Genomic DNA, 14,803 nt, shown 5'->3' with positions numbered 1-14,803 from the left:
AAACCCACAGTTGGTTTCTAAAAATCGCTGTCATACATAAACTCACAAAGTTTATAAAACAACAACGCACTCATAGATCCACACCCAGTTTGTCGGAGGAAAATCGGTACCGACCGCCAATGGAGCTCTCGGAGTGGGAGAGGCGGAAGCAACAGCGACCGAACAAACTCTGGATCTCATCCTTAACACAGACCAGTAGATCCACCTGTGAAGTTACACCGCACTTTGTTCGCAGGGATGGTAACGGGTTCTGAGAAGGCATCAGGGCGTCTAATGGCTTCTTAGTGGCGATGCTTTGGGGCAAGGGCATCTCAGAGAGGGGAAGGGGCAGTCAGAGGGTATCAGAGAGTGGAAAGGGGCTCAGAGAGGGGAAGGGGCAGTCAGAGGGTATCAGAGAGTGTAACGGGGCTCAGAGAGGGGAAGGGGCAGTCAGAGGGTATCAGAGAGTATATTGAGATCTCGCACAGGGGAAGCACTGCCAGAGGGTATCAGAGAGTGTAAGGACGCTCAGGGCGTATCAGTGGGTGAGGGGCACTCAGCGGGTGTCAGAGAGTGTAAAGGGCACTGACAAGGTTCAAAGAGGATAATGGACTCTCTGAGGGTATCAGAGAAGATGAGGAGCTCAGGGAGAATCAAAGAGGGTCAGGTGGGCTCAGGAGGTATCAGAGAGGCGAATGGATCCAGAGTTGGCGTCTTCTAAATATTACACTTCCTAACCATCAACATTTTTAATAACAGCAAAAATGAAGCCTATTGAAACGGTATCTGCCGTGTCCCATGTGGAGGGAATGAGAAGATAGAATCGGGAGGGACTGGATATTTGGCAACGCTCACGGTTTCCTTTCACACAGCTCAGGGTTGTGTCTGTTTATATAACTGGATTTCTTGAACTGGAGATAAGAGGTTGCACTTTGAACCTTTCATCACCCACTGTGAAAAATAGAACACAAAACGCCCAATGTGTGGTTTAAACCCACGACCCTGAGATTAGGAATTTCGTGCTTTACCGACTGAGCTAGCCGGGCCAGCGGCAGGGCTCCTTCTCATCCTATTATTGCAGAGAGGCGGGTGGTGAGGTTGCTGTCGGGGTTCAGTTTGTCCGACCATCTCAGGGTGGCTGCTTCTGAACACCCGCTTTTCCATTCTGGAGTTAGTCTGATGCCTCTTACCAGGCATCCAGCCCCGCACTGAGCAGGAGAGGAACATCGGAGACAGGAGAAGACCGTTCAGCCCCTTGAACCTGCTGTCCCATTCAATTAGATCACGAGGCGATCTGCAATTCATCTGTTTCCCCGCCTTGGACTCATATCCCTTGGTAACCGAACCGGAAAAAGATCGATCAATATCAGATTTGAAAATTTGAATTGAGCCTCAATCCACATCCTTTGGGATGAGAGAGTTCCAGCTTTCGGCCGTATTTTGTTTGCTAAAGTGATTCCTGATTTCTTGCCTGATTAGTCCAGCTCCAATTTCATTTTGGATTCAGCCAACAGAGAGAGGGAATGAAAAAAGCCACCTGAATCGGAGATTGATCCTTTAACGATCTCTCACAAATCAACTGACAACTGTGGGAATGTGACGACCATTTTACTTTTCCTAAATAAAGGGAATATCATTCAGTGTGCAAACATTCTGTTGTGGCTCACTGCAGAAATATCCATGTCAGAGTGAGAAGAACTCGCCTGTTCGACCTTCTGAACCTTGTCTATCAAGAATTCTTCCGATTTCCGTCAAGCCAATTTTGTTTTTTTTCGATATTTTTCAGATGCCTCTGATCCGACCGCAGATTAAATGGTGGAAAATCAAACGCACTCAGCTGGCAATGTTTCTGGTACATTTTCTTGGAGACAAGACACATATTCGAACTCTGGAAATGCGAGACAATGAATTTTAAGGTAAAATGTATTCCAGTGTCCCTGGGTGGGTTTAAAGAACCGACCGTTCAGTGAACAGCCGAACGCGCTAACCAATTGCGCCACAGGGACAAAATTTTACATCTGCTGAAGGACTAATTCACCGAGCTAAAACTTCAGGTCGCCGCGCTCAATATAACAGCTCTCTGACGATCAGTTTACTTTTCCACCAGTGAAAATCTGTGCTGTATTATTTCTGAACATGAAACTCACCTTACCATTAAACACCTGTATGTTGAAAGACTCAAATGAGATGAGATGAAATGAGCAGGTCCAACGAGCAGGTCTGTGACACTACACGGTGTCTACAAAGTTGTCACTTGCACTGACAGTGAAGCGGACGGCAGTTTTCACTCTTAAACCAGTAACTATGATGTTCAGAAAAAATGTGGCCGAGAAATACTCGATTTCAGCGCGGTGACACTGGGCCAGAGTAAAGTTCAGTTAATTTGATTGTCGAGTGGCGAGAGGGTGGATTTGGAACTCCTGTGCGGCTGCGCTGCGCATTGTCCAGATCTGCTTGGAGCGATATTCACTTCAATTCATCACTGACAGGGGACAGTTTGATTCTAAGTTTCTATTCCCCGGTCTTGGTGAGATTTCAATGAAAGTGTAGGTCATTGAGGGGCCTTTAAATTCCTGATTGTTTACACTGAACTTCTTCCCAAAGTGTTTGAGACGCAGGTGGAGTGATTTGGGGGATTCTTCTCCCTCTTTGCAAAAGTTTCATCTGCAGCACAAGATCAAAAGTCGAGAGCAAAATGAAACGATTTGCTGAAAGTTGAGAACCAGAGAAGCAGATTTTAGAGCAAGGTTCTGTTTATTGAGAAAAAGCAGATGAAACATAAATTCCGGAACGATACAGAATCCTATCAGCTCGAAAAGCAACTGTTACCCTCTATTTTGAATACGCAGCCTTCTGGTGACGCAGGAAGTAATGCAGATAGAAGCAGGAAATTGAAAAGTGGGAATTGATAGATTCAGTGTGTGGACAAAACTGCAGCAAATAGAGTTCAATGTGGGGGAGAGCGAGGTCATCCACTTTAAATCTAAGATCAATCAGAGTATTTTCTAAATGATGATAAACTAGGAGCTGTGGAGGAGCAGAGAGATTTAGGGGTCCAAGTACAGAAATCGCTGCAGGTACAAAAAATAATTAAACAGCCTAATGTGCCGTTAGTACGGCCGGTTCACTCGTTTCCAAAGAGTATACTGTAACATAATGATGTGGAGATGCCGGTGATGGACTGGGGTTGACAATTGTAAACAATTTTACAAATTGTTGTAAAATTGTTTGTAACATAATGATCATGGACTCGATTCTTGTAATTTACTTTATTTATTTCGGGTTTTTGTAACTTTTAAAATCGAAGCTTTACAAAGAAAATCCACAGACCGTTTTTTGAATGACATCCATTGTAACTTTACCCCTGGGCCGGAGAAACACGTCTTTCTTTTTTTTTTGTCTTTCTCCAGTTTGCAGATAAACGTTTAACTCGCGGCCTGTTCCCATAAATGATCATCAGCAGCAACAGACAGACAGAGCGGGTCTGACCGCCCCGAGATGTGGAAAATGGATCAGTTCAGGACAAATCAAATAGTCACCCGGCACCGAGAGAGACAAAACCAAGAGAAAAAGGCAGAAGGTATCAGAGAAATAAAAGCCAAATACAGACGATATAAATATTTCCCATCCTTGATGTCTCTCTATTCCATCCCCAATCCTTGAGTGGCGGGTATCAAATTTCACTGTAAATAAATGCGAGAATCGAAGCGAGGAAGAAGAAACTAAACAACCAAAAACTGCCGAAACTCGGGATTGAACCAAGAACCTTTAAATCTTCAGTTCAACGCTCTCCCAACTGAACTATTTCGGCCATATGCGAAAATTTTCCTTTATTTCATTGTCTTGGAAGAAAATATAACCGCAGGAGGAATTGCCCCTCCTGTTCATTCCGCAATTCATATAAAACATCGCACTCATATATACACACCCACAGTTCATGTATAAACATCACACTCATATATACACACCCACAGTTCATATATAAACATCACACTCATATATACACACCCACAGTTCATATGTAAACATCACACTCATATATACACACCCACAGTTCATATAGCACGCACCGTGCTAAATGGGATAGATTCAGAACAGATCTAGCAGCTCAAAACTGGGCATCCATGAGGCGCTGTGGGCCATCAGCAGCAGCAGAATTGTATTCCAGCACAATCTGTAACCTCATGGCCCGGCATATTCCTCACTCTACCATTACCAACAAGCCAGGGGATCAACCCTGGTTCAATGAGGAGTGTAGAAGAGCATGCCAGGAGCAGCACCAGGCGTACCTAAAAATGAGGTGCCAACCTGGTGAAGCTACAACTCAGGACTACATGCATGCTAAACAGCGGAAGCAACATGCTATAGACAGAGCTAAGCGATTCCACAAACCAACGGATCAGATCAAAGCTCTGCAGTCCTGCCACATCCAGTCGTGAATGGTGGTGGACAATTAAACAACTAAGGGGAGGAGGAGGCTCTGCAAACATCCCCATTCTCAATGATGGCGGAGTCCAGCACGTGAGTGCAAAAGACAAGGCTGAAGCGTTTGCAACCATCTTCAGCCAGAAGTGCCGAGTGGATAATCCATCTCAGCCTCCTCCCGATATCCCCACCATCACGGAAGCCAGTCTTCGGCCAATTCGATTCACTCCACGTGATATCAAGAAACGGCTGAGTGCACTGGATACAGCAAAGGCTATGGGCCGCGACAACATCCCAGCTGTAGTGCTGAAGACTTGTGCTCCAGAACTAGCTGCGCCTCTAGCCAAGCTGTTCCAGTACAGCTACAACACTGGCATCCACCCGACAATGTGGAAAATTGCCCAGGTATGTCCTGTCCACAAAAAGCAGGACAAATCCAATCCGGCCAATTACCGCCCCATCAGTCTACTCTCAATCATCAGCAAAGTGATGGAAGGTGTCGTCGACAGTGCTATCAAGCGGCACTTACTCACCAATAATCTGCTCACCGATGCTCAGTTTGGGTTCCGCCAGGACCACTCGGCTCCAGACCTCATTACAGCCTTGGTCCAAACATGGACAAAAGAGCTGAATTCCAGAGGTGAGGTGAGAGTGACTGCCCTTGACATCAAGGCAGCATTTGACAGAGTGTGGCACCAAGGAGCCCTAGTAAAATTGAAGTCAATGGGAATCAGGGGGAAAACTCTCCAGTGGCTGGAGTCATACCTAGCACAAAGGAAGATGGTAGTGGTTGTTGGAGGCCAAGCATCTCAGCCCCGGGGCATTGCTGCGGGAGTTCATCAGGGCAGTGTCCTAGGCCCAACCATCTTCAGCTGCTTCATCAATGACCTTCCCTCCATCATAAGGTCAGAAATGGGGATGTTCGCTGATGACTGCACAGTGTTCAGTTCCATTCGCAACCCCTCAGATAATGAAGCAGTCCGAGCCCGCATGCAGCAAGACCTGGACAACATCCAGGCTTGGGCTCATAAGTGGCAAGTAACATTCGCGCCAGATAAGTGCCAGGCAATGACCATCTCCAACAAGAGAGAGTCTAACCACCTCCCTTGACATTCAACGGCATTACCATCGCCGAATCCCCCACCATCAACATACTGGGGGTCACCATTGACCAGAAACTTAACTGGACCAGCCATATAAATACTGTGGCTACGAGAGCAGGTCAGAGGCTGGGTATTCTCTGGCGAGTGACTCACCTCCTGACTCCCCAAAGCCTTTCCACCATCTACAAGGCACAAGTCAGGAGTGTGATGGAATACTCTCCACTTGCTTGGATGAGTGCAGTTCCAACAACACTCAAGAAGCTCGACACCATCAGGGAAAAGGCAGCCCGCTTTATTGGCATCCCGTCCACCACCCTAAAGATGCACTCCCTTCACCTCCGGTGCACAGTGTGTGTACCATCCACAGGATGCACTGCAGCAACTCGCCAAGGCTTCTTCGACAGCACCTCCCAAACCCGCGATTTCTACCACCTAGAAGGACAAGAGCAGCAGACACATGGGAACAACACCACCTGCACGATCCCCTCCAAGTCACACACCATCCCGACTTGGAAATATATCGCCGTTCCTTCATCGTCGCTGGGTCAAAATCCTGGAACTCCCTTCCGAACAGCACTGTGGGAGAACCTTCACCACATGGACTGCAGTGGTTCAATAAGGCGGCTCACCACCACCTTCTCAAGTGCAATTAAGGATGGGCAATAAATGCCGGCCTCGCCAGCGACGCCCACATCCCACGAACGAATATAAAAAAAGGTTTTGGAGTCCTCACCGCCAAAATTGCAAACACCTTATCTACATCTGACCTATCAAACCCTTGCATAATCTTAAAGTCCCACATCACACCCCTCAGTCTTCTCTTTCCTATGGTAAAGAGCCCCAGTCTGTTCAAACTTTCAATATGGGGAAGTGTGAACTTTGGACCTAAGCAAGATAGATCAGAATATGTTCTAACTGGTGAGAAGCTGGGAACTGTGGAGGAGGAAAGATGTTTACGGGTCCAAGTACAAAATCACTAAATGTCAGTGGACAGTTACAAAAAATAATTCAAAAGGCCAATGGAACTTTAGCCTTTATCTTAAGGGAGCTGGAATTCAAAGGGGTGGAAGTTCTGTTCCAGTTATATAAACTCTGCTGAGACCACATTTCGAGTCCTGCATTCAGTTCTGGGCACCGCACCTCAGGGAGGATATATTGGCCTTGGAGGGGGTGCAGCGCAGATTGACCAGAATTATACCGGGGCTAAAATGGTTAAATTATGCGGACAAGTTGCAGAGAAAAGGTTGGTATTTCCTTGTGTATAGAAGATTAAGTGTTGATGTATTCGAGTTGTTGAAGGTGATTAAATGAGCCAATGGTGTGTGTGTGAGCTGTGAGACAGCTTGAAATCCCAATCCTCTCCACCACTGGGGACTGAGTCTTCCAACATACAGGGATTTTCACTCGTGCAAGTTTCATCCACATTTTCTGCTCTTCATTTCTCCGACCTGCTTGTTGCGCCTTTCCCTTCAATTCAGGACTTACAGGAAAAACTCGATTCTGCCGTCAATCTTCGGGTCACATGGTGAGATTTCAAATAATTGAAATCGACCCTGATCACCCCCAATATCGTCACCGACACGTTTGACGAATGCAAAGCGGCTTCTATCGCGGTTTTACTGCACAACTCGTTCAAAGATACTGTCGGGAATTGGAGGGTCTTTCAAGTCATGACACGAACAGAACAGTTCGCACTGCCGTTTTCCGCAAGACGCTTCAGATTCATGGGGAATGATTTCGGTCTGGCGGTTAAATCCGTTCCCTCTTCACAAATCCGCCTTTGAACCCAGGACTTTTAGTATTTTTAATAACCGATACCAAACTGGTTTCTCCTGTATTTTACATTACTGTCTAAATATTACAGATAAGCAGAGCACTTGAGCTGTCACAGCTGTGACTTTGACTTTTCTCCCTCTCCTCTCGATCTCCCCGGTAACTGCCACTAACCACAATCTTCTCTCACACTTCTCCATCAGGAAGTTCCGAGCCTCGGTTTTCAAATGAAATAACTCCCATCTCTCCAATCACCGACAGCCCAGAGAGAGTTTCTCAGTTTCAGCTCCCAATTTACCCAAATCCTCAAAGTAGCATGAAAATAATTGTCCTTAAGTTAATAATAATAATATAATTAAAAGTTCTTATCGTCTGGGGTTTTGTTTCAGATTCCACGGCTTTTGAAGGCCACAGCGGATGTTTAACGAATCGCCTCTTGGTTGGAGGTTTCTGTGTGGGAAAGATCAGGAAGTGATAATTGAGAGACCGAGGATGAAGCTGTTTGATGGGAGCACTGGGGACACAGACCGTGCGCGGCTCCAGTGGAGCAATCGGTCAGCGCGCGTTATTTCTACAATAATTATACACTCGAGAAATGCTGGGGTTGTGAGTTTCAGCGCCATCTAAAGTAGTTGAACCTTCTAAACATTTTGACTGGAGTTCAAGGTACAACCGGTTCCATAACACATCGACTTCTTCATGTCCCCATGTGGGCACTGAGACTCCTCGGGCCTCCCGTCTTGCAATAGCAGGTGAGAGTTTATTTGTTTATAGGAGGGAGAGGGGGCGATTGGCGAGAGCTGAAATGGTAAAGCGGCCGGCACGACATCTTTAAATCTAAAGAACCAAACACACAATTCTTCTTTCCGTGAAGCAGGGATTCATCGGTTTGAAGTGTCGTGCAGGGAAAATTCGGGAGGCAAATCTGCTGCCTGGTGTCACGGTGTAACGGGTGAAATTATTCAGCTTTCAATTGTTGATCGGCTGAAATGTCGAGAGGCCTTTCCCAGCTCCCGTGTGGAACAAGTTCAGCTTTTGAGCCATTGGGTAAAGTGTTTTTTTTTAATTGCTGCTAACGAATGACAAGACATTTTGTACAAACAAGAAGAATTGTAAACTCACGAGTTCGCTGTCCATGTTTCTTACATCATGTTCAACAGAAACAAGGATTCTCCTCAACACGTTGCTGAAAATTGTAAAAAGGAATTCTCCCCTTCTTCTCCATCGACAGGGATAATTCAGAGTCCCACCATGAATCTGTATGATGGAAACTACGCTAATAGCAAGCCTGGATAGTTCAGTCGGTAAAGCATCAGACTTTTAAAACAGGTAGTGATATGAGGGTCCAGGATTCAAGTCCCTGTTCAGGCTAAAAGTTTTAAAACAGCTGGCAAGTTCTGCTTTTCCAGCGGACCAACATCAGCGAAAGGAGCAAGAGTTGGCCATTCAGCTCCTCGAGCCTGCTCCGCCATTTGATAAGGTGATCGCTGATCTTCGACCTCAACTCCACTTTCCCGACCTATCCCCATATCCCTTGAGTTCCTGAGTGTCTCAAAATCAATCTATCTCAGTTTTGAATCTATTCAATGGCTCAGCATCCACAGCCCTCTGGGGTAGAGAATTCCAATGGTTCACAACTCTCTCAGTGAAGAAATCATTCCTCATCTCTGTACTAAATGGCCGGTCCCTTATCTTGAGATTATAACCTTTAGTTCTAGACTCTCCAGCTAGGGGAAACAACATCCCAGCATCTACCCTGTCAAGCCCTCTAAAAATTTTATATGTTTCAATGAGATCACCTCTCCTCACAGGACAACCCTCTTATCCCAGGAATCAATCCAGTGAACCTTTGTTGCACCCACTCTAAGGCAAGTTTATCATTCCGCAGGTAAGGAGATCAAAACTGTACACAGTACTCCAGATGCGGTCTCACCAAAGCCCTATATAATTACAGCAAGACTTCCTTATCCTTGTTCTCCAACCACCTCGCAATAAAAGCCAACACACTATTTGCTTTCCTAATTGCTTGCTGCACCTGCATGTTAACTTTCTGTGATCCGTGTACAAGGACACACAAATCCCTCTGAATTCCAACATTTCATAGTTTCTCACATTTTAAAAGATATTCTGTTTTCTATTCTTCCGACCAAAGTGAATAACCTCACATTTCCCCACTTTATACTTCATTTACCAACTTCTAGCCCACTCACTTATCCTGTCTGTTTCACTTTGCATCCTCTTTCCGTCCTCCTCACGGCTTACTTTCCCACCTAGTTTTGTGTCATCAGCAAACTTGGATACATTACACTCGGTTCCTCATCTAAGTCATTAATATAGATTGTAAATATCTGAGGCCCAAGCACTGATCTTCACTGCACCCCACTAGTTACAACCTGCCAACCCCAAAATGACCTCTTTATTCCGGTTTTCTGTTTTCTGTACGTCATCAAATCCCCAAACCATGCTAATATATTACCCAGAATCCCATAAGCCCTAATCTTGTTCATCAAACGTTTGTGTGGCTCCTTATCGAATGCCTTTTGAAAATCCAAATATAATACATGCACTGGTTCTCCCTTACCTACCCTGCTATCTGCACCCTCAAAACCTCTAATAGATTTGTCAAACACGATTTCTCTTTCATAAAAGCGAGTTGCATGTGCCTAATCATAATATGATTTTCTAAGTGCCCTGTTACCACGTCCCGAGTAATCGATTCTCGCAATTTCCCTACTACTATTGTCAGGCTAAAGGGCCTGTAGTTCCCTCTTTTCTCTCTCCCTCCTTTCTTGAATAGAGGGGTTGCATTTGGTACCTTCCAATCCATGGGGAACTTTCTAGAATCATGGGAACTCTGGAAGATAAAACCAATGCATCCACTGTCTCTGCAGCCACCTCTTTTAAAACCCTAGGATGTAGGCCATCAGGGCCAATGAATTTGTCAGCTTTTAGTCCCATTAATTTCTCCAGTACTTTTTCATTACTAATCTTAATTGCTTTAGGTTCCTCACGCTCATTAGAACCTTGGTTCCCCAATACTTCTGGTATGATTTTAGTGTCTTCTGCTGTGAAGACAGATACAAAATACTTGTTTAACGTCTCTGCCATTTCCTTATTCTCCATTATAAATTCTCCTGTCTCTGTCTCCAAGGGACCCATGTTTACTTTCGCTAATCTCTTCCTTTATACACACTTGAGAAGCTCTTATAATCCATTTTTATATTTCTTACTGCTGCACCCTCATTCAATTTTCTCCCTTTTTATCAATTTCCTGGTCATCCTTTGCTGATTTCTAAAACCCTCCTAATCCTCAGGCTTACCACTCTTTTTGGCAACATTGTAAGCCTCTTTTAACCTAATACTATCATTAATTTCACAGGTTGGAAGGTTGGACCACTTTTCCAGTGAAGTTTCTAATCCTCAAGGGAATGTAATTTTGTTGAAGAATTATGAATTATTTCCTTAAATGTTCGCCATTGCTTATCTAACATCATATTTTTAATCTAGTTTCCCAAACTACCTGAGCCAACTCACCCCTCATAACTACGTCAATTTGTTTAAATTTAAGACCCTAGTTTCGTACTTAACGACGTCACTATCAAACTCAACGTGAAATTCTGTCATATTATGATCATTCTTCCCCAGAGGATCAGTTACTATAAGATTACTAATTAATCCTGTCTCATTACAAAATATTAGATCCAAATAGCTTGTTGGTTCCTCGACATATTGATCAAGAAAACTGGCTCGAATGCATTCCATCAACATAAAACAGCTTATCTTGAGTTGCTAACATGATGTCAACACGATGGGATGATTTATGACTAGAAGCCATGGCCAGATCTGCGAGGTGAATTAGATGTTTGCTGCTAACATGGAGAATTATTGAAACCAAGACTTCCCTGCAGAACAGGGAGTTGGAAAGAAAGATGCTGGGCATTGAGAGGCGATGGATTTTGTAGATAGCAGGATGAATAGACAAAAGGATCTCAACTCCCTGCTTATTTTCTATACTGATAAATATAGACAAAGATCTCATCTCCGTGCTTCTTTCAGATAATGAATGTCTTCATGCTCAAGAGATCACTGATCCAAGCCAATTATCTCCTCTCGCACTCTCCTTCCAATCTTGCACACGTTGCTTCGCTTTGAAATTGTGCATTTTTTCACACTGGAATTCAATTTGAAGAAAACGATGCTGTGATCAGCTCGTGTTGTTCCGGAAATGGAGTGCAAGAAGATACATAAAAGGCTAATGGTAACAGTGACTGTTCGGACACTGTGAGCTACAGTTAAAGATTGGCAACATTTAAAGTGTCAGGCAGCAGATCTTTTCAAATCATGACAGAAATGGTAAGAAAACTTCATGCAGACTTTGATGAGCGGCACGACTTTCGAACAGGAGGCATTTTACAGAAGGCAAGAAAGTGCATTGTGTATCGCTCTTCTGGGTTGTAAAATTGAAGAATGATGGGCTGCTGGCTGTTCAGGCAGGAGCGGTGAAATTGCTCATGTTGATCAGGAGCGAGCTTTGTGCTCAGTCGGGGGAATTTGGTTGGTGATATTTTGAACAACACCAGGAAAGTCAAGTTCCCTGATCGAGGATCAAACACGGTGCCGCGGCGGTGAGAGCCCCGAATCCTCAGCACTGGACCACCAGCGGATCTGCTGCAATTTTCATTCAAGCAAGCAGACCAACGCTGCCTTTCCGACTTGTCCCTTTGAAACTCACGTCACTTTCTCCCCAGACAAGTTGCTGGCACAAAATGGAATTTACTGTTAGAACATGAAAGACTTGTTCAGACAATGACAGCACCAAGTGCGGGTCGGCAGGTACATGAAATGGACAGTGAGGGGAAATATTACCACAAGCTGCTGGTGGAACTGTTTCCATTTCCAAAACGCACGCACCGAATCAGTGCAGCTCCTGGGAAAGGTGCAAGGCAACGCAGGGCTGTCATGTCTCACTTGAAGCAACTGGCACACACAAGATTCTGCCATCACGTGTCATCTCCTTCTGTTTCTGTCACTATATCTCCAGCTTCCTCTGCTCCTCCAGATGCCGGTGAATTAGATGTTCAAAGCAAATACTGAGACTTAACGAGAAAAAATACCTTAACTGGAAAGCAGGGGAGGTGAAGAATGATGCTGGGTATTGAGAGACGATGGATTTTGCAGATACCAGGATAAATAGACGCAACGACCTCATCTCCCAGCTTCTTCGGATACTGAATATCTTCATGCTCAAGAGATGTTCTCACTGCCCCAGGCCCATTATCTCCAGTCGCATCTCCCACCAATCCTGCATAAGTTGCTTCGCTCTGAAATTGTGCATTTTTTTCACACTGGGGTTTAATTTGAAGAAAACATTGCTGTGATCAGCTTGTGTTGTTAAGGAGACGGAGCACAAGAAGATACATAAAAGGCCAATGATAACAGTGACTGTTAAGACCCTGTGAGCTACAGTTAAAGGTCGGTAACATTTCAAGTGTCAGGTAGAAGATCTTTTCAAAATCTTGACACAAATGGCAAGAAAACTCAACGCAGACTTTGATCAATGTCATGACTTTCAAATAGCAGACATTTTATATACAAGGCAAGAAAGATTTACAAGGGTATTGCCTGGACTGTAGAATTTTAGCTAAGAGGAAAGATTGGATAGGTTGGGGATGTTTTCTTTGGAACAGAGGAGACTGAAGGCAGATTTAATTGTGGTGTGCAAAATTATGAGGGTCCCAGATAGCGTGGATTGGAAGGACCAATTTCCCTTCGCAGAGAGGTTAATAACCAGGGGCATAGATTTAAAGTGATTGGTAGGAGGATTAGTGGGGAGTTGAGGAGAAATTCTTTCACCCAAGGGATGTGGGGGTCTGGAACTCACTGCCTGAAAGGGTGATAGAGGCAGAAACCCTCATCGCATTTAAAGAGTGCATGGGTATGTACTTGAAGTGCCGTGACCTACAAGGCTACAGACCAAGAGCTGGAAAGTGGGATCAAGCTGGATAGCTCTTTTTCGGCCGGCACGGACATGTTGGGCCGAATGGCCTCTTTCTGTGCTATAAATTTCATTGATTCTATGATTCTATTTAACAGTAAGCAGGGTAGTTTAGGGGTCATGAGAACGCTACTGAAGAAAAATAACTGCTGGGAACCAAGCAATGTGTTCTTGTAAACCACAGATTAGGGAAGTTCCAGCTCCAGTGACAGAGATGGATCACAACAGGGTATAAAAGTGAGGGGATACTGATGTAAGGGACAGTTGGGACTGGAGACACCGGAGATCAAGCTCAGGGCGCCTGAGGTTCCATCCAGCGGGATCATCTCGTGTATACGGAGGACTTGCATGTTTACTCTGGTGGAGGAAAGAGAATTTGCTCATTTATTTCTTAATAAGGTATTAAAGTTGCTGACCCTCAGACTTGTTAATTAATAAGACAATCTGTGCACGTCACAATGAAGTCACTGACACTCCTCTTCACAGTTCCCCACGCTGCCAATTTTGGCGTCATCTGGAGATTTTCACCTTGTGTCCCACATACCCAAGCTCAGATCATTCTCTATATTGAGAAGAGCAATGGTCCCAACACTGACCCTGGGGGACACCACTGTTTACATCCCTCCAGTCTGAAGAACATCCATTAACCACGACTCTCTGTTTTCTGCCCTTCACACAAATTCCACCCACACTGCCCCATTCATTTTAATAGCCTCCTGTCCGGCAGCTTGTCAAATACCTTTTCACAATCCATCTACACAACATCCACTACATTCCCTTTATCAGTAGACTTGAGATATCTCAAATAATCCATGTTGGCTGTTCTTCATTCATGTGTTTTTCTAACAAATGTTGAAATGTTTGCTCCACCTCATCTGGTTTCATCTGTTTCAAGCCACAACAGAAAGGTTGAGTTTTCTCCTGGAGCGAAAGATGCTTCAGACAATGAGGGACATCTGGGCTTAGACCCGCCCATTCAGTGCCGCAACTCCCGCCCCTCACACACTCTGATTGGTTGCAGGACCAGCTGTCCGCTCATCTCTCCAGTCAATTTACCAAAAGACCAAAAGAGAAAGGAGCAGGAGTCGGCCATTCGGCCCCTCGAGCCTGATCCACCATTTAATGAGATCATGGCTGATCTAATTTTTAGATTAATTCGACTTTCGCGCCCTTTCCCCATATCCTTTGACTCCTTTGCTGATTAAAAATTTGTCGAACTCAGCCTTGAATGTGCTCAATGAATCAGTCTCCACAGCTTTATGGGGTAAAGCATTCCAAAGATTCACGACCCTCTGGAAGAAGAAATTCCTCCTCATTTCCGTCTTAAACGGGCGACCCCTTATTCTGAGACTATGCCCCCTAGTTTTAGAGTCCCCCATGAGGGGTAACATCCTCTCAGCATCAACCCTGTCGAGTCCCCTCAGAATCTTGTATGTTTCAATAAGATCTCTTCTCATTCTTCCAAACTCCAATGAGTATAGACCCAACCTGTTCAATCTTTCCTCATAAGACAACCCTTCCATGCCCG

General features: G+C 44.8%; 1 protein-coding gene and 1 non-coding gene across 2 annotated transcripts in view; both read right to left on the bottom strand.

Annotated features, from left to right (window-relative positions):
* LOC137310548 (zinc finger protein 271-like) overlaps window positions 1-14,803 on the bottom strand; it is a 342,914-nt gene that overhangs the window by 164,233 nt on the left and 163,878 nt on the right. The gene's annotated exons all lie outside the window — the stretch shown is intronic.
* Window positions 3,718-3,790, bottom strand: trnaf-gaa (transfer RNA phenylalanine (anticodon GAA)). The gene has a single exon. It is a non-coding gene; the product is annotated as a tRNA-Phe (tRNA).

The sequence above is a fragment of the Heptranchias perlo genome, unplaced genomic scaffold, assembly GCF_035084215.1.
Source record: "Heptranchias perlo isolate sHepPer1 unplaced genomic scaffold, sHepPer1.hap1 HAP1_SCAFFOLD_263, whole genome shotgun sequence".
Taxonomy (NCBI): domain Eukaryota; kingdom Metazoa; phylum Chordata; class Chondrichthyes; order Hexanchiformes; family Hexanchidae; genus Heptranchias; species Heptranchias perlo.
Note: the sequence above shows the minus strand (reverse complement) of the source record. Positions and strands in the feature narration are given on the sequence as shown.